The sequence below is a fragment of the Epinephelus lanceolatus genome, chromosome 12, assembly GCF_041903045.1.
Source record: "Epinephelus lanceolatus isolate andai-2023 chromosome 12, ASM4190304v1, whole genome shotgun sequence".
Classification (NCBI taxonomy): Eukaryota; Metazoa; Chordata; class Actinopteri; order Perciformes; family Serranidae; genus Epinephelus; species Epinephelus lanceolatus.
Window position 1 is genome coordinate 11688715 of NC_135745.1, and position 18709 is coordinate 11707423.

Genomic DNA, 18709 nt, shown 5'->3' on the forward strand with positions numbered 1-18709 from the left:
TTGACAAATCTTAATCTGCAAAGTAAATTGAAACTAAAACTGTTGTGGGGGTAAACATTTTACGTAGAAGTAAAAAGTGGTAAGAAATGGAAATACACAAGTGAAGTACAAATACCTCAACTTTGTACTTCAGTCAGCTACTAACATTTTAAAACATCACCGTCACACAATAACACCAACAAACATACTGATTTTTGGTTTTTGAATTCTTTGTCCACTGTGGAGGCTTGCAAGGAAACACAATTTTTTCTGTTACGAATTCAGTGTAATACAGGATGAGTCATTTGGGGGGTTAAGTATTCCTTTAAGTCCAGTACTTAAGTAACTGGACTCTGTGTTTTTTTTGTGAGTGAAACTGCATTATTATTGTTGAAAGCCCCAATATACCCACCTAATGGGACACCAATACAACACTGGTTTTAGTGGAGCAGTAGGGGGGATAAAGGGTCATGCTCAAGCTAACCTCAGCGATGGCAATAAGGGCTACTCTTATTATTCCTTTATGTATCTATATATCTATGTTTGAGGTAGCAGAGATTTTCCACAACCTGCTTTAACAGCTTCTTTTTAAAAGCATAATCATACAGAATCATACAGACAGACATGATTATCTGTTAGAGTCTTTGTTATGTATTTTCATCCAGTCAGTCTGAGATGTTTTTCAGGGAAATTGCAGTAAATTCAATTTAATGGCCCTCTCATTACATTTGTTTCATCTTGAGCTATCACAGTGAGAGATCTGAATATTAAACACACACGCACGCACACACACACACACACACACACACACACAAGTGGAGTGATACTGTGAAAGTCAATGGGTGTTGAAACCTAGTGCCACCCGAACAGCATGCCTGTGGCTAATAACAGTCAAAACAAGAAATAATAAGAGTGGTGGTACTTGGACAGTCTAATATTTTCTGAGGTGGTATACAGTGTAAAAGTGGTGGTTTGAGAACCACTGATTTAGTCGACGTCCCCACAGTGTTGCATTACAGGGGGAAATAGTGTTGGAACTTAAATTTCAAACCTGTTTTCCAGTCCATAAAAGCATTAAGTGACCCTCAATCATTATTGAACCACAACAGTGCAATTGGGCTCTAAACATTTTATTTTTTATATTTTTCTTTTTCTTTCTTTGGTATAATTACTGGTTGGATTGAATATGTTAAAACTGTGATTAGTCAGTCTGTATATTTAGCTGACAAGGGTTTTTGTTTATTGAGCACCAAACACTTAATTTCCTGCCTTCTGGTGAATTTCTAATGCACAAATTTGTGCCTTCTCTGTATCAGTTTAAATCAGTCAAAATATCTTTACTTTTGTCAAAATAAAAGTCCTCTGCTACTTTCATGCTTTTATTGGGGGCAATTGTCCCCCCATGAAATCTACACTAATGTCAGCTGATATTTCCTGATATCCGATTCAAATAGTGCAAGCTTCAACTAACCTTCTAATCCTATTGTGAAGTTTAAAGAATAGCTTTTCTACAGCAACATGTTGCCTGTTAATTCCAACTTGTTATAGGCTTTGAACTTTACACTTTCTATTTAAATCTGCAAACATTTTAATCCTAAGCTTCCTGTTTCCAGTTGTGATTTCTTCCATTCTTTTTAACTATTACTCAGAGGGATCTTTGTCTCTTTCTGCTCTTTCAGTTGTCAGTCTGTGTGAACCATTGTAAAGCAATTTGTTCTCCATGTTCAAAACGAAACCTTTCACACAAAATAACATCTATCTGTAACGAGGACTTTCTGCTACCTGAAAACATGAAAGACCATTCAAACATATAGATTAGTCCTCTCAGCCACCTGACTGGATGCAATCAAACTTTTAAACGGTCACATAGCTTTACTCAGAACTCGATTGCCTAATCTAAAAGTAAAAGAAAAAACAATGAAACATATAATCCGCAATTAGAGACAAATGAAACCCAGTCTTTCAAACTGATAAAGTGACAGTAAAGCAGCAGACGAGAATATTAAAAGTTGAAATGAGGCCATTGTCAGCAGTCAACAGCCTGCCATAGATTACTGCTGTCATTGTTATTATCTCTCATTGCAATTTCATTGCACATTGCCATATGTTTCAGGCAATAATTTAATCACTCATTTCCAAATAATGATAATCAGTCTGTTGATTTCAGAGCAGACATTTGGCTAAGCTGCTTGGGTGTAGTTTGACTGATGCACTGAACTACATTTAGAGTTAGACTTAAAAAAGCTTTGTGGGCCTGTTCAACAGATTGTATAAACATAAGCTATGGACATAGCTACTGTGGCATTATCCATTGGTTTGTGGACTGCTGTTTTAATGCCATGAGTTCAGAATTTCAAGTGTCTACATCTTGTTTTCTTTTAGTACAGAATCAGTAAGCAACTATAGTATTTTATTGTAATCTAATTGCAAAGTCCCTATTAAACATCGCTGTGAGCAGGGTTTGAACCTGCACGGGGAAACCCCATTGGATTTCAAGTCCAACGCCTTAACCACTCAGCCATCACAGCTGTATTGACTGTTAATTTCACTTTTTTTCTTTTAGAGCCAGAAGTGACCATATGTGGTTAGAGGGGTAAAGCTGTGGAGGACCGAAGGGTGGATTTGACTCACAGACTGTAGATACGCCTTGCAGACAGCCTGTCACTCAAGTGGCCCTGCCCTTAAATCTATGTAACTTTATTTTCTATATAAAAGTCTCCGCTTGAGCAGAGTTCAAACAGAGTCAGTTTAGGATGTGTCAAGCTTCTTCAAATGCTGTGAACAGGGTTTGAACCTTCAAGAGGAAATAGCACTGAATTTGAAACGTAGCCATCACAGCTGTCAGCCATTATTCTGACTTTTCTTGAATTTTCACTCTTTCAAACCAAACCTGTTTTGTATGGTTCAAGCAAACCCTAGGTTTTCCCCATTTGGTTTGATTGGAAGGCTGGTCTGCTTGTAAGTTTTTAGCTGGAAGGCTTGATCAAGGCTTTTTTTATTTATTTATTTTTTCTCAGTTTAATTTCTTTTTAACATGATTACAGGATGATCTGTTTCTTGTATTGCATGATTTCACATGTGGTATCTAGTACCACTGAAGGCTCCCAACACTATGAAGGGTTCCATATGCTTGAAATAAAGTACGTAATTGGTAAGCAACTATAGTATTTTAATGTAATCTAAACACAAAGTCCCTATTAAACATCGCTGTGAGCAGGGATTGAACCTGCGCGGGGAAACCCCATTGGATTTCGAGTCCAACGCCTTAACCTCTCGGCCATCACAGCTGTATTGGCTTTAGTTTCACAGTGGATTACATCTGAGACTTAACTACAGCACATGACAATATCAGAGAGGAACCCATCCCACAGGTACAACTGACACCTTCATCCATCTGGGGGTGTTACGTGGTGTCTGGCACCAAAATGTTGGAATGTTTGAGTCCTCTGGGCAGTGAGGTGGAGTACTGGCACATCCCACAGAAGCTTGATAAGACTGGAATCTGAAGGGATTTGGAGGCCAAGTTGATGCTTTGAGGTCTTTGTCCCGTTCCTCTTATCTTTTCTGGCAGTTTTTGCAGTGTGGCAGGGGGGACTGTCCTGCTGGGGGTGTACTCGGTCTCCAGTGTTTGGGTGGTAGGTGCATGATAACAACATTTCATATCAACAAAATGATCAGTTTTATCGTTGTGGCTGATCGATGTATAGCTTCAACTGCACGGCGCAGGGCTTGGAATACATGTCTTCGTATTTTGTAGCACTATTAGTTTCCCTGCCTGACAACTGTATGGGCTGATTATAAAACCATACATTGTAAGCATTAACTTCATTGACAAAACTTAACTCAGGATGATGTTTTGGCTACAATCGCTGTGAGCAGGGTTTGATCCTGTGCAGGGAATTGGATTTCAAGTCCAATGACTTAACCACTCTGCCATCACAGCTATTTTTTTGATGTCTTCATCCTGGTTTTTCTTTAAATGTATGTAATGACCTGTCTAATGATCAGCCACAAGACTAGAACCACATACAGGTGAAGATAATAACAGTGATCATCTCATTGCAGTGCAATGTTCTGCTGGGGAACCTCAGGTCCTGGCATTCATGTGGATGCCACTTGACACACCATCCACCCAAATGCCATTGAAGACCAAGTACACCCCCTTGGCAACGGCACACCCCGATTGCAGTGGCCCTCCTAGCAGGACATGGCAATGTCCTGCGAGGAGGGCCACTACAATCGGCAATGGCAATGTCCTGGCAATGGATCCTTTGAGTCCTCTGGGCTGTGAGGTGGGGTACTGGAATGATCAGATTGGGATGTGGGGAATTTGGAGGCCAGGTCGATGCCTTGAGCTCCTTGTCCAGTCCCTCTTACCTTTCCTGAGCAGTTTTTGCAGTGTGGCAGGATGCACTGTCCTCCTGAGGGAGCTCTGCCATTGGGTAGTGCTGTTGCCATGAGGGGGTATACTTTGTCTCAGAGATGTTTGGTGCATTTCAAGTGGCATCCACACTAATAACAGGACCCAGGATTTCTAAGCATAATATTGTATTTTAAACTCTCAACTCTAGCTGAAGTTTTGGCTTCAATCGCTGTGAGCAGGGTTTGAACCTGCATGGAGAAACCCCATTGGATTTCAAGTGTGAGGTGGGGTACTGGCACATCCAAAAGAAGCATGATCAGATTGGGATGTGGGGAATTTGGAGAGCAGGTCGATGCCTTGAGCTCCTTGTCCCATCCCTCTTACGTTTCCTGAGCAGTTTTTGCAGTGTGGCGGGAAGCACCGTCTTTGCTGAGGGGGCACTGCCATTGGGTAGTGCTGTTGCCACGAGGGGGTGTACTTTGTCTACAAGGTGTTTGGTGCATTTCAAGTGGCATCCACACTAATACCAGGACCCAAGATTTCTCAGCATAATAATGCATTTTAAACTCTGAAACCTAACTGATGTTTTGGCTTCAATCGCTGTGAGCAGGGTTTGAACCTGCGCGGGGAAACCCCATTGGATTTCGAGTCCAACGCCTTAACCTCTCGGCCATCACAGCTGTTTTATAAGTTCATCATCCTGATTTTTCTCAAAATGTATGTAATGACCTGTATGCCAATCAGCCATAACACTAGAACCACATACAGGTGAAGGGCATAAGATTGATCACCTCATTGCAACGCAATGTTCTGCTGGGGAACCTTAGGTCCTGGCATTCAGGTGGATGCCACTTGACACACACCATCCACTCAATGGCACCATCCACACAATGGCCCTTCAAGTAGGACATGCATCATATCACACAACCATAACTGCTCAGGTATGGCCCAAGGAATGAAACAAAGAGCTCAAGGCATCGACTGAGCCCACAAATTTCCCAGATCCCAATCTGATCAAGCATTTGTGGGACAGACTGGTATTCCAGAAGTACTGTGTCAATGCCTTGACAGGTCAGAGGCAAGTCCAATCCACAGTGGGGCCTTTGACCTGTTGAGCCATGGACATAGGAATCTATGGGTGTTCTGTGCTGTCTGGCACCAAGATGATGGCAGTGGATCCTTTGAGTCCTCTGGGCTGTGAGGTGGGTTAATGGCACATGCAACAGAAGCATGATCAGATTGGGATCTGGGGAATTTGAAGACAAGGTCAATGCCTTGAGCTACTTGTCCCATCCATCTTACCTATCCTGAGCAGTTTTTGCAGTGTGACAGGAAGCACTGTCATTGGGTAGTGTTGTTGCCATGAGGGGGTGTACTTTGTCTACAAGGTGTTGGGTGCATTTCAAGAGGCATCCACACTAATACAAGACCAAAGATTTCTAAGCATAGTAATGCATTTTAAACTCCCAACCATGACTGAAGTTTTGGCTTCATTCGCTGTGAGCAGGGTTTGAACCTGCGCGGGGAGACCCCATTGGATTTCGAGTCCAACACCTTAACCACTCGGCCATCACAGCTGTTTTATAAGTTCATCATCCTGGTTTTTCTCAAAATGTGTGTAATGACCTGTATGCTGATCAGCCACAAGACGACAACTACATACAGGTGAAGAGAATAACATTGATCATTTTGTTACAATGCAGTGTTTTGTTGTGTAAAACCTCAGGTCCTGGCATTCATCACGGCTGCAACTCCCCACATCCTCACCTTCACGTTCCCTCCCACCTACACTCCTGGCACACTGCTTCAACACCTCCCCCAGACTCCTCACCACCCCCCACTCCTCCCCCCACCTCATCACCTCCACCCCCCAGCACACAACCCCCCTGCTCCAGCTTGTCCTTCACTACCTGTCAGGTGAGAGAACAGCTGAGGAGGATAAAGACGAGGAAGGCTGCCGGTCCAGACGGCATCAGCTCCAGGCTCCTGAAGTCCTGCGCAGACCAGCTGTGCGGGATAGCTGAAACCATTTTCAACCTGAGCCTGAGGCTGGGGAGAGTACCACAGCTGTTGAAGAAATCCTGCATGGTACCTGTACCCAAGACTTCGCATCCCAACGACTTCAGCACCTTCATTAACATTGCACCTCATGAAGACTCTGGAGCGCCTGGTCCTGTCTCGTCTCCACTCCGCAGTAGGCCCTTCAATGGACCCGCTGCAGTTTGCCTACCAGCCTGGCATTGGGGTGGACGACACTGTCATCTTCCTCCTGCATAGAGCTCTTTCTCACCTGGAGAAGTCCAGAAGCTCTGTGAGAATTAATCTGACTCTTTCCCCTTGACTGCTGTAACACTGGAATTTCTCAATTGTGGGATCAGTAAAGGTGTATCTTATCTTGTCTTATCTTATCTTCATGTGGATGCCACTTGACACGCACCATCCACCCAAATGTCACTGAAGACCAAGTACACCCCCTTGGCAACAGTGCACCCTGATTGCAATGGCCCTCCTAGCATGACATGCATCATATCACACCACCATAACTGCTCAGGTATGGCCCAAGGAATGAGACAAACAGCTCAAGGCATTGACTGAGCCACAAATTTCCCAGATCCCAATCTGATCAAGCATTCGTGGGAAAGACCGGTTCTCCAGAAGTACTGTGTCAATGCCTTGACAGGTCAGAGGCAAGTCCAATCCACAGTGGGGCCTTTGACCTGTTGAGTCATGGACATAGGAATCTATGTTTTTGCAGTGTGGCAGAGATCACTGTCCTCCTGAGGGGCACTGCCATTGGGTGCATTTCAAGTGGCATCCACACTAATACCAGGACCCAAGATTTCTAAGCATAATAATACATTTTAAACTCTCAAACATAACTGAAGTTTTGGCTTCATTCGCTGTGAGCAGGGTTTGAACCTGCGCGGGGAGACCACAATGGATTTCGAGTCCAACGCCTTAACCTCTCGGCCTTCACAGCTGTTTTATAAATTCATCATCCTGGTTTTCTCAAAATATATGTAATGACCTGTATACCAATCAGCCATAACACTAGAACCACAGACATGTGAAGAGAATAACACTGATCATCTCATTGCAATGCAATGTTCTGCTGGGGAACCTCAGGTCCTGGCATTCATGTGGATGTCCCTTGACACACACCATCCACCCAAATGCCAATGAAGACCAAGTACACCCCCTTGGCAACAGCGCACCCTGATTGCAGTATGTATGTAAGGTGAAGAGAATAACATTCATCATCTCATTACAATGCAATGTTCTGCTGGGGAGCCTGGAATTCATGTGGATGCCGCTTGACAAAGAGCCCAAGGCATCAACCATGCCTCAAAGTCCCCAGATCTTAATCTGACTGGTCATCCATTAGACGTAGCAGTACCCTGGATGTCCTGTGTTCATGCCTCAGCAGGTGAGAGAGGTCTGATTCATAGTAGGGCCATGGACAAAGGAATGTGGGGGTTTTCAGTGGTGTCTGGCATTAAGGGATTGGCGTTGGATCCTTTGAGCCCTCTGGGTTGCGAGATGGGCCATTGGCACGTCCCATGGAAGGTCAATCAGATTTGGATCTGGGGGATATGGAGGCCAGGTCAATGCGTTAAGCTCTTTGCCACATTCCTCTGATCTTCACTGAGTAGTTTTTGCAGTGCGGCATTTAGCGTTGTCCTGCTGGGGGGACCACTGCCATAGGGTAGTGCTGTTGCCATGAGGGGATGTACTTGGTCTGCAATGGTGTTTGTGTAGATAATGCATGTCAAGTGGTATCCACATGAATGCCGGGACCCAAGGTTTTCCAGCACGGCATTGTATTTTACAAGATGATCAAAGTTATTGAACCCTTTTTGTCACATTGGATTTTTACAGTTTTTGTGATGTGCCACTTGTAGGCAACTGTAATCTAGTATACAAGAGTCACTTTACACAGAAACAAGGTTGCCATTGTCAAACAACGCTGCGAGCAGGGTTCGAACCTGCGCGGGGAAACCCCATTGGATTTCAAGTCCAACGCCTTAACCACTCGGCCATCACAGCACATGCACATTGAAAGTTTATAGTGGCTAAATTCTGAGCTTTCATTTGACTGTGGCACATGACAGTATCGGACAACAAGGGCCTGTCTCACAGGTACAACTGACAACTTTACATGATCTAGCGAAGTTGTCAAGGTGTCGACCAAACAGCCGAGATTGCTTGAGTATGCTGTCTCAAACTTAGGAGCAGTTTGTGTGTGGCGTGAGAGAGAGGCAAACCAAAAACAACAGATATGTGATTTGAGCATGACTTCAAAAGCTATACTGTTAAAAATTAATCTGCTGATTGTGGGAACTGTCAGGGAAGGGACAGACAGCTATGCTACATTATTTGGTAACCACCAATAATAGCACATGTGCATATGGTATGGGTCCGGATCAAGTAAAACGAAGTAGTGTAAACATAACTTCATACTCAAAGATCAAATTACTGTTGGAAAGATCCTTGTTGCATGATGACATTTCCAGCAAACTTGCTTTTTCTGTACTCCCCGTGGGGAAAAAAACCTCAGGTATTCTTAATATTCTGTTTCCAGTGTATTGTTTTTCCTTTGGAGACAAGCTGAAGTCAGCTGGTGACAGATTTCTGCATATGGTTATCTGCTCCAGGCACACTACTGCAAGCATTTACATTACATAACCTATACTGCCACATAAAGCCCCATGCTAACATAAGGGAAACAAAAATTTTGTTTCCGGTGTTGTAAATTTCCATTCAGATTTTGGATGGTAATCCTACTGGAACATGTCTTGTTGTATTCTGAAGCTTTTATTGGTATTTTTCATGGTAGATAGTGCTGCCTGACACAGCTACAGGCTAATGTCAGGTAAACATGTAATTTTGGTTGCTGACCAATCATTGCAGACTGGGTTTTTTGGGAGGGGGGCTTACAGAGATAGGCACTACAATGGAGCCTTCTCAGATGGACTGTGAATTGTGCATGGTGCAGCACAGACAGGATGAGGAAGTTTTGCCTTTTTTTAACCATCAAAGCCTGTAAACATGTTCCAATAGCAACCTTATCTCCTAATGCATTTGTATGTTACTAAGCTGCTGTTTTAGTTACATTCTTGTGGCACCATAATGGTTGGTTTATGTTCAGAGACAAAGCTTCTTTCAGAAGAGAAAACATTACATTAATGTACTGCGTAGGCTCTGCAAGGAGGGTGGGCGTACGTTAAGTAATAACATTTTTTCAACTTGTCAGACACGTTAATTAAGGACATATTTTAAATTAGTTGTAAATAAACATCATTTCTAGGAGACATGGCTGCTACTAGAAACTCAAAATACAAGTATGAACCTGAAATTGAGCATAATGGCTCCTTTTTAATGTTGCTGTTTCAACCAGTGTGGGGGAGTCTTCTTTAAATTTTGAGTTCATTTCAGTTTTGCTTGGGTAGGCTTAGCAGGGTTTGACATCTTCCAGCCCTGTTAGGGGAAAATGCTGTTTTCTGCAGCAACACCTGTAGATTCATAATTTGCAAACATAGCTTTTAGTAGGGTGACTAAAAATAAAACATTTTACTGCGTTAATACTACTGTTTTTTACCTTGAAATATTCAGATTTCAAAGCAACAAGGCATTGATAAAGAGGTCTTCTCATATAAACACCATAAAAGAAAATGATGTAATAAGTAAGAAGGGTCTAGGAAATTATTATTAAATAATAAGAAAATAATAAACATCTACTATTACAAATATCATTACTACTAGTGAGGCAGTCGATAGAGAAATTATTCCAAAAAGTTTCCGTATTTCTTTGCCCTTGAGGAAAGACAGTCCACATTACAAGTAAATGAAACTGCTTGCCATTAATTACGCTTAGCAAATGAGATTATCCACAGCTGTCAGACCACACACACACACCGGACAGCGAGCGGGTGCTTCTCACTTTCCCCCTGCCATGCCTAATTTCATTATTCTATTAAATAAGGTTCATTAACAGCGGCTGGATGGAGAAACTTCACTTCTAAGGTTTGATAAACACAAGAGCTGTGGAATATGAAGCCATGCAATCTTCCTGTTCTCATTTCTGCTCAGCTCTTTTGTCTCTGTTCTCTCTCATCCAGCACATTATAGTCTTTTCGCTCCAAGTAACTGTTCTGTCAAGCATTAATCAGCATTTATTTGCACTTTCTGCTGTCAGTAATGCCTACACTAGATGTGCAACATGAGGAGAAAGATAAAAGAGTAAGTAAAGTAAAAGAAAATGCAGGCTGAAGATGGATATGTGCATCAAGAAGGAAGCTGTGATGGCTGAGTGTTTAAGAGGTTGGATTTGAAATTACATTGTGAACTTTAACTTTGTAGAGGTCCAAACTAACTGACAATGTTCTGACCTTTTAGCTGCACCAGATTAATGCTTGAACATAAATACAATTTTTTTTTTAAAAAACGACTTGGGGGCAGTAGTTGTATTGTAAGTAAACAGTGTCAGTTGTACTTGTAACATGAACTCCTTTCTGATGTTGTTATGCATTAAGTCTGTGATGGCTCAAAGCTTCTCCACGATGAATTCAGCAAGTGACTATGGACTCTGTTGCATACTTTTCCTGGCTGTTTATGCTCACTTTGAGGATGTTTACACCTGGTACCAACATGCGTTTCTGTGATCCAAACACAAATGGAAAGCACTCATCGCCGTTCACAGCTGTGTCTATCATGTGTCTCCAGCTGATCACTTGTTCGGATTTCGTTACTGCCTGAGTCACATATGCTAGAAGATCAAAGGGCCCCTCACACAGTTATTACATCCAGAGATACAGCCAGAGATGTTGTTGTCAGCAAAAATGGACATGTCATAGGGCATAGGGCACGACAATGGTGGGCAAGTTTTATGGTGCCACTGTGCTGCCACCAAAACAACAACCACATGCTGCATTGAGGGTATAGACCACGTCAGGGATGCATCAGGATGTATTCGTGTTTACACTGCCAAAGATATGTGGTCAAATGTGTCCCAAATCACCTCAGCAAGTGGTTTGAGTGATTGGATCAGTGCGTTTTGATGGTCATTCACACTTATATTCATTGCTGTCCACTTGTGATTGGATCACCCCAAGACACATGTTCATACAGAGAAAACAGGGCCTTTCTGTAAGTGTGCAAGTTTGTGTAACATACTTAAACTGTCAGAAAATAACCACAGCCACTGGAGAAACTAGTGCTAGTTACACCCTAGTCACATGACCCTTATCATACATGTCTTACCGGTCTCTCCGGAAACCAATGTAACTAACGGGAGCAGCTTTTCAGGCTGTGATGGCCGAGTGGTTAAGGCGTTGGACTTGAAATCCAATGGGATTTCCCCGCGCAGGTTCGAACCCTGCTCACAGCGTAGTTTGACAATGTCAACCTTATTTCTGTGTTAAGTGACTACATTACAGTTGCCTTCAAGTGGCACATCACACAACAAAAACTGGAAAAATCCAAGGAATCTGACAAAAAGGGTCAACCTGGCCCCCAGATTTCTCATACTGTGTGTGCTGACAGAGAATGCTTTGAATTAAGAATCATCCCATGTAGTTGTCAGGCAGGAAAACTAATGGTACAAAAAACAAAACAAAGATGTGTTCTTGAGCCTTCCCTCAGCAGATGCAGCTACAGTGGCCTCCAAAAGTATTGGAACAGTGAGGCCAATTCCTTTATTTTTGTTGTAGATTGAAAATATTTGGGTTTGACATCAAAAGATGAATATGAGACAAGAGATCAACATTTCAGCTTTTATTTCCAGGTATTTACATCTGGATCTGATACACAACTTAGAAGATAGCACCTTTTGTTTGAACCCACCCATTTTTCATGAGAGCAAAAGTATTGGAACATGTGACTGACAGGTGTGTTTTGTTGCCCAGGTGTCTCCCAATTACATTGATTATTCAAACAATAAATAGCACTGAATGTCTGAGCTCAGTTTCAGATTGGGTACGATAGGTTTTGCCTGTGCAGACTGCATTTAGAGGTGGAACCAACATGAAAACCAGAGAGCTGTCTATGGGTGAAAAAGAAGCAATTGTGAATCTGAGAGAAGATGGACAATCAATCAGAGCCATTGCACAAACATTGGCCATAGCCAGTACAACCATTTGGAATGTCCTGAAGAAGAAAGAAACCACTGGTGTACTAAACAACAGACATCGAACAGGTAGACCAAGGAAAACATCAGCAGTTGATGACAGAAACATTGTGAGAGCTGTAAAGAAAGACCCTAAAACAACTGTTAGTGACATCAGCAACAACCTCCAGAGGGCAGGAGTGAAGGTATCACAATCTACTGTTCGCACAAAACTTCATGAACAAAAGTACAGAGGCTACACCAGAAGACGCAAACCACTCATTAGCAAGAAGAATAGGAAGGCCAGGCTGGAATTTGCCAAAAGGTACAGAGATGAGCCTCAAAAATTCTGGGAAAAAGTTTTATGGACTGATGAGACAAAGATTAACTTTTTCCAAAGTGATGGAAAGGCGAAAGTTGGGAGAAAGAAAGGATCTGCTCATGATCCCAAACATACAAGCTCATCTGTGAAACACGGTGGAGGTAATGTCATGGCTTGGGCTTGCATGGCTTCTTCTGGGATGGCTCTTTCATCCTCATTGATGATGTAACACATGATGGCAGCAGCAAAATGAACTCACAAGTCTACAGAAACATTTTGTCTGCTAATTTAAAGAAAGATGCAACCAAACTGATTGGGAGATCCTTCATCATGCAGCAAGATAACGACCCAAAACACACTGCCAAAACAACAAAGGAGTTCATCAGGGGCAAGAAGTGGAAGGTTTTAGACTGGCCAAGTCAGTCTCCAGACTTAAACCCAATAGAGCATGCATTTTACCTGCTGAAGAGGAGACTGAAGGGAGTAACCCCCCAAAACAAACAACACCTGAAAGAGGCTGCGGTGAAAGCCTGGAAAAGCATCACAAAAGAAGAATGCAAAAGTTTGGTGATGTCAATGGGTCACAGGCTTGATGCAGTTATTGAAAGCAAAGGATTTGCAACTAAATATTAAGTCTCATTCACTTTAATCTATTTTAAGTTTATATGTTCCAATACTTTTGCTCACCTAAAAAGTTTGTGTTCCATTACAAATAATACTATCTTCTAAGTTGTGTATCAGATCCAGATGTAAATACCTGGAAATAAAAGCTGAAATGTTGATCTCTTGTCTCATATTCATCTTTTGATGTCAAACCCAAATGTTTTCAGTCTACAACAAAAGTAAACGAATTGGACTCACTGTTCCAATACTTTTGGAGGGCACTGTATACACTGATCAGCTACAATATCAAAACCACTGACATCTGAACTTAATAACTTTGATCATCTTGTAAAATACAATGCCGTGCTGGAAAACCTTGGGTCCCGGCATTCATGTGGATGCCACTTGACATGCACTATCCACCCAAACACCATTGCAGACCAAGTACATCCCCTCATGGCAACAGCACTACCATATGGCAGTGGTCCTCCCAACAGGACAACGCTAAGTGCCACACTGCAAAAACTACTCAGTAAAGATCAGAGGAATGTGGCAAAGAGCTTAACGCATTGACCTGGCCTCCATATCCAAGATACAAATCTGATTGAGCTTCTGTGGGATGTGCCAGTGCCCCATCTCGCAACCCAGAGGGCTCAAAGGATCCAATGCCAATCCCTTAATGCCAGACACCACTGAAAACCCCCAGATTCCTATGTCCATGGCCCAACAGGTTAGAGGCCCTACTATGAGTCAGACCTCTCTGTCACCTGTCGAGGCATGAACACAGGACATCCAGGCAGGGGTGAAAGTAAGCTGGTATGGTCCGGTACTGCGTACCACTAAAAGATTCAGTGGCGGTGCGCAGTATCAGGAAGAGGAGAGAGTGGCTGCCTGCTAAAGCCCACATTCAGAACCAGTCACAGCCGCACTTTAGGCCAGAAAATAGATCTGCTAGCAATATATGCAGTTTTAAACACCACTTTGTCTGTGCATTAATTGCTTTTAACTCGTTCTGAATTGCTTCTGAACCATCCGTGCTGTGTTTTGGTCCATGCTGGACGGAGCCTTGCTGCCTGGACATCATTCGCTGTGAGCAGGGACATCTCCCTCAGGACAAACAATAAATGAAACCAACGAAATTCCACACATTCTTGTGGTTGGCTCAAACGCTGTCAGCATGATTTAAATATCTGTGATTGTTTTTAAGGTTTCATACATGCCAGCACCCAAACATTACAACAAATATTTTACTATACACATTGTCTTACTTGAAGGTCCACTGTGCCCCTCTGTGGGTTGGACTTGCCTCTGAGCTGTTGATGCATTAACACAGTACTTTAAGAGCACTAGTCTGTCTCACAAATGCTTGATCAGATTGGGATCTGATCTCTTTGACTGGAGCAGCTTTTCAGGCTGTGATGGCCGAGTGGTTAAGGCGTTGGATTTGAAATCCAATGGGGTTTCCCCCACGCAGGTTCAAACCCTGCTCACAGCAATTGAGGAAGAGAAAAACTTCTTTGTTTGCCTTCTCTCTCTGTAACATTGGTGTAGCAACAGTGCAAAACCAATAAAGTCTTCCCACAATGTATGAACTGAACCTCCCAGGCTGAAAAAATGATGCCAGTTCCTTGAATGGCTTCAGAAGCAAGCCAACCCCCACAAACCCACATGTTAAAAGCCTGGTACAAAACACAGCTTTGGTCTCTGTAGCTAATTTCAACATTAATGACAACTGTACAGGGGTTGCATTTTTACATAACTAGCCTGTTTAGATTTTATTAAGGTTTTAAGATAAACATGATTGAGGGCATGATCACTTTGAGTGACAGGCTGTCTGCCAGGCGTCTTCACAGACTGTTAGTTGTGAATTTTACGTGTTCTGGTAAGAAATAACACCAATAAATATCTACCATTTGTAAGTCCAAATAGACATCAACAAAAAGCAAAGTAGTTTTCAACCAACATATTTGCCCTCATTTTATTTATTTTTTTACACTGGTCCAACTTGACTGATAGAGTGCATTATTTGCTGAACAGTTCTCAAGTCTTGGTACTTTTTTCAACCAAAAACCCTCACATCACCTGTGTTGCACAACAGCAGCTGTGATTTCATCTCTAAATTGCTGCACAAACCCATTTTTTTTGCAGATTTGCTTGCGAAGAAGATTACAGGTAGATTAGGCAAAAAATGTGTCATGTTGCAACCTGGTTAACCTCTACTTAAATCAAGTGTAAACTCCAATACTGCAATTCACAAATGGGTGTGAGTTAATGAAGTGCTCCTTGAATGAGAGTGAGTGTGTGTTTATGAGCGAGGGGAAAACAGAGTGAGAGATGAATGAAAAAGTGAAAATGACAGAGAGTGTGGGAAGGTGCGAGGAGCTTAGCCGATGGTACGCAAAGACAAACACAGTTATTATCTTTTTCATCCCAAAATAAATGGCCCCATTAGCTGTGATGGTGCAGGTCATTAAAACACCTCCAACCTTCACCTGCCGCTGCCTTCAGAAGCTCCAGACTCACATCATTACATTCACAGCCCGTCTCACAGCTCTCGCTCATATCTACCCACCACTTAATGGCATCACACGCCTAATATAACTGCAAGGTGCAAGGTTAATGCACAATAGTTTAGTGTGCACTCTTCATTTTTCTAATGACTTTTAGTTTGCATTGCAGTGCCCTCCAGAATCACCAGTCACTGGAGGTAAAAATGGGCCAAACAGGCAGTAAAACTAACCACCAGAAAAACATGCATTTTATAGTGATTGTTTCAGGAGTAAAACTTACTTAATACCAATAAGTTGGGTTTTTTTCAAAAGCAATTTTACCATTTCACAGTTTCCGTGAGATTTATTCAAATTTGATGAGTAGTGCAACAGCTTGACATAGTTTCTCCTCAACTGATTTAATTTGATTTTTGTATTCTACAGCTCAATTTTGTTGGTACTCTTGGTAATACTGGAATTTAAAACACTTTCTCAACTTGATGGTAAAATAAAAATTAATTATTTATCCCATGATGCTACACAATGTGTCTGGAAACAATTGTAACTAATATACCAGGGCAATAAAATAATAATGTCCCAAAATGGCTCATTATATTAATGTTGGTCCATAATATATTTTACTTGCAGCAGGCAGCCATTAATATTTCATAAACAATAGACATCAAATATAATTGCCACTGCAGCCCATATTTCTCTGTGTTTATGTTTATGTGTGGAGGGTATTCTGCCCCACATGAAGTGCTAAACTAAAGCTGGTTAATGATGGCAGGGCAAGAGATAAATCTAACTGGGGATAAAAATGGGGCCACTGGTTCAGGGGCCAACAGGGATCATCAGGTGATCTATTATTGTGTTGGAGCTGCACGTGTTTCCTGAAGCTGAACCCCCAGAATCAAAAGATGTAGAAGATATAGTAAATTGTTGGGTTTGTGGAAGGCAGGAAAGGTCTGCATATAAAAAGAAGGTGTTTGAGAATGGAAAAAAAGTGTATAATTTTTTTTTTACCAACTTAGTTTTCAATACACTTTTGGTTTTCAGTGATTGGTTACTACAGTAAATTATAAAATTTCCCTCTTTTTGAAGCCCTGATGGAGGGATACATCGTAGTATTGGAATCAGAAGGGGTTTTCACTTACAAGGAATTTGCTTTGGTATTTTGGTGTATACCTAAAAAAAATACAATAAATATAAAGAGGAATAAAAAATAAGGCAAGTACTGCAACAAAAAATTTTCAAGAAAAAAATATTATATATATATTATATATACATATATACTAAGTTACTTTTTTAAAAAAAAAAAGTACTATAGCATAGCAAATATGTACAATAAAGCCTTTTATAGCTGTAATGAAATTAAAGTTTGGTGTCAGGACAAAGCACCTGCAAAAAACCTACACACCTCTACAAGGTATGTCGATGCATTTCTACACTGAAAAGGGACTGTGGATTTTGTTCAGGGGTGGGAGGGAACTGTACACATGCATGCACATACATAAATGCTACATCCAGCAATATTCTATCAATTCATAGAGGAAATGATTAGCCTGGAACAACAAAGACATAGAACAATTATTCACCGTTGCATCGTATCACTTGAAATACAATGCTCTGGGCATAATTTGCATTGAGTGCACCCCCACACTTGGGTGGCTACAGGAGGAATAGACACCATTGTGTTAATTACACACAACTACCAAAAACATGTCAGAAATATTTCGCCGCTGTGATGCTTCGGATGTCATAGTTTGGAAGTTTGTCTCTCGCTTCTCCTTTCTCATCATCTTTTGCTTAGCCATGCAAGAAGAGGACTGTGAGCTTATTGTTTGGTGTCTGACGTGTCTCTGTTCCACAGGGCAATCATTTAAGGTACCATGATCTCCTAATTTGATGTAGTGACAATCTGGAAAAGACAGAAATGTTTTGTATTCTAGTCCCTGCATAATACAGATGATTCTGTGACATGACTTTGACACCTAAAAGTCAAAAAGTTCTTATATCTGAACATGTATTAGCTCCACCAATACTGGATTTTTGAGGCTGATACTGACATTGATATGTAGGAGAATAATAGCTCTAATGATCAGCTGATAGTAACTTCTTTTACACAAATACATAACATAAATAACAATCTTTGTACGGATCCCTTAAACTTGTTTTTTCAATACCTCTCTCATTAAAAAACTACATTATGTAGTGTTGACATTTTGTTTCCTAAATTACTTCAAATTTAGTTCAGAATTTCTCTAATGTAATTTCTTATTACTTATCAGCAGACTAATACTGATATAGCTGCAATTATTCAATACTGAGCAATATTTTGGTTTACCTGCTTTATAGTTTTTGCTCTAGTTGTTATTATTGAAGCAATGGGAAACATTAAGGCATATTTATTTTGTATTTATACAGGTCAAACTGAGCCAATGTCTTCCAAATCCTTCCGCTGAATCATATAAAGTATCTGTTGACATGTCTCCTAGTACGTGTTAGTAAAACTTACATCTGTATGTTCAGGGTTAGAAATGTGCAGGGTTTGGTCTTTGGCAGTATTGGTCACATACATTATGTTTGTCAGAGAATATTTTCCATAAGCTTTCACTCTGACCTCTCACCATTTCTTTTGAGCTCACTTTATTCTGAGAAGCCTCAAGTTAGATTGTCCAAATGTGATTCTCCAAACCCTTTCACATCTGACCGAAACCTATGAACCCATCGTTGCACTTTTCACTGATCAAAAGCAGATTAATAGAACTATCTCTGAAGAGCGATTGGAAAGGATGTGAATAAAGATGAAAACCACCAAATCTAGGGAAACATGGTTATGTGTTAGT

The 18709-nt window shown here is 41.4% G+C and overlaps 1 protein-coding gene and 8 non-coding genes across 9 annotated transcripts in view; 3 read left to right on the forward strand and 6 right to left on the reverse strand.

Moving 5' to 3' along the window:
• The window catches only part of LOC117271575 (double-stranded RNA-specific editase B2-like), a 51852-nt gene that overhangs the window by 7191 nt on the left and 25952 nt on the right, over positions 1–18709 (forward strand). The window lies entirely within an intron of this gene.
• Positions 2426–2507, reverse strand: trnas-uga (transfer RNA serine (anticodon UGA)). Its single transcript has one exon. It is a non-coding gene; the product is annotated as a tRNA-Ser (tRNA).
• On the reverse strand, positions 3185–3266 carry trnas-cga (transfer RNA serine (anticodon CGA)). Its single transcript has one exon. It is a non-coding gene; the product is annotated as a tRNA-Ser (tRNA).
• trnas-cga (transfer RNA serine (anticodon CGA)) lies at positions 4941–5022 on the reverse strand. Its single transcript has one exon. It is a non-coding gene; the product is annotated as a tRNA-Ser (tRNA).
• trnas-cga (transfer RNA serine (anticodon CGA)) lies at positions 5838–5919 on the reverse strand. Its single transcript has one exon. It is a non-coding gene; the product is annotated as a tRNA-Ser (tRNA).
• On the reverse strand, positions 7241–7322 carry trnas-cga (transfer RNA serine (anticodon CGA)). Its single transcript has one exon. It is a non-coding gene; the product is annotated as a tRNA-Ser (tRNA).
• trnas-uga (transfer RNA serine (anticodon UGA)) lies at positions 8308–8389 on the reverse strand. The gene has a single exon. It is a non-coding gene; the product is annotated as a tRNA-Ser (tRNA).
• trnas-uga (transfer RNA serine (anticodon UGA)) lies at positions 11648–11729 on the forward strand. Its single transcript has one exon. It is a non-coding gene; the product is annotated as a tRNA-Ser (tRNA).
• Positions 14784–14866, forward strand: trnas-uga (transfer RNA serine (anticodon UGA)). The gene has a single exon. It is a non-coding gene; the product is annotated as a tRNA-Ser (tRNA).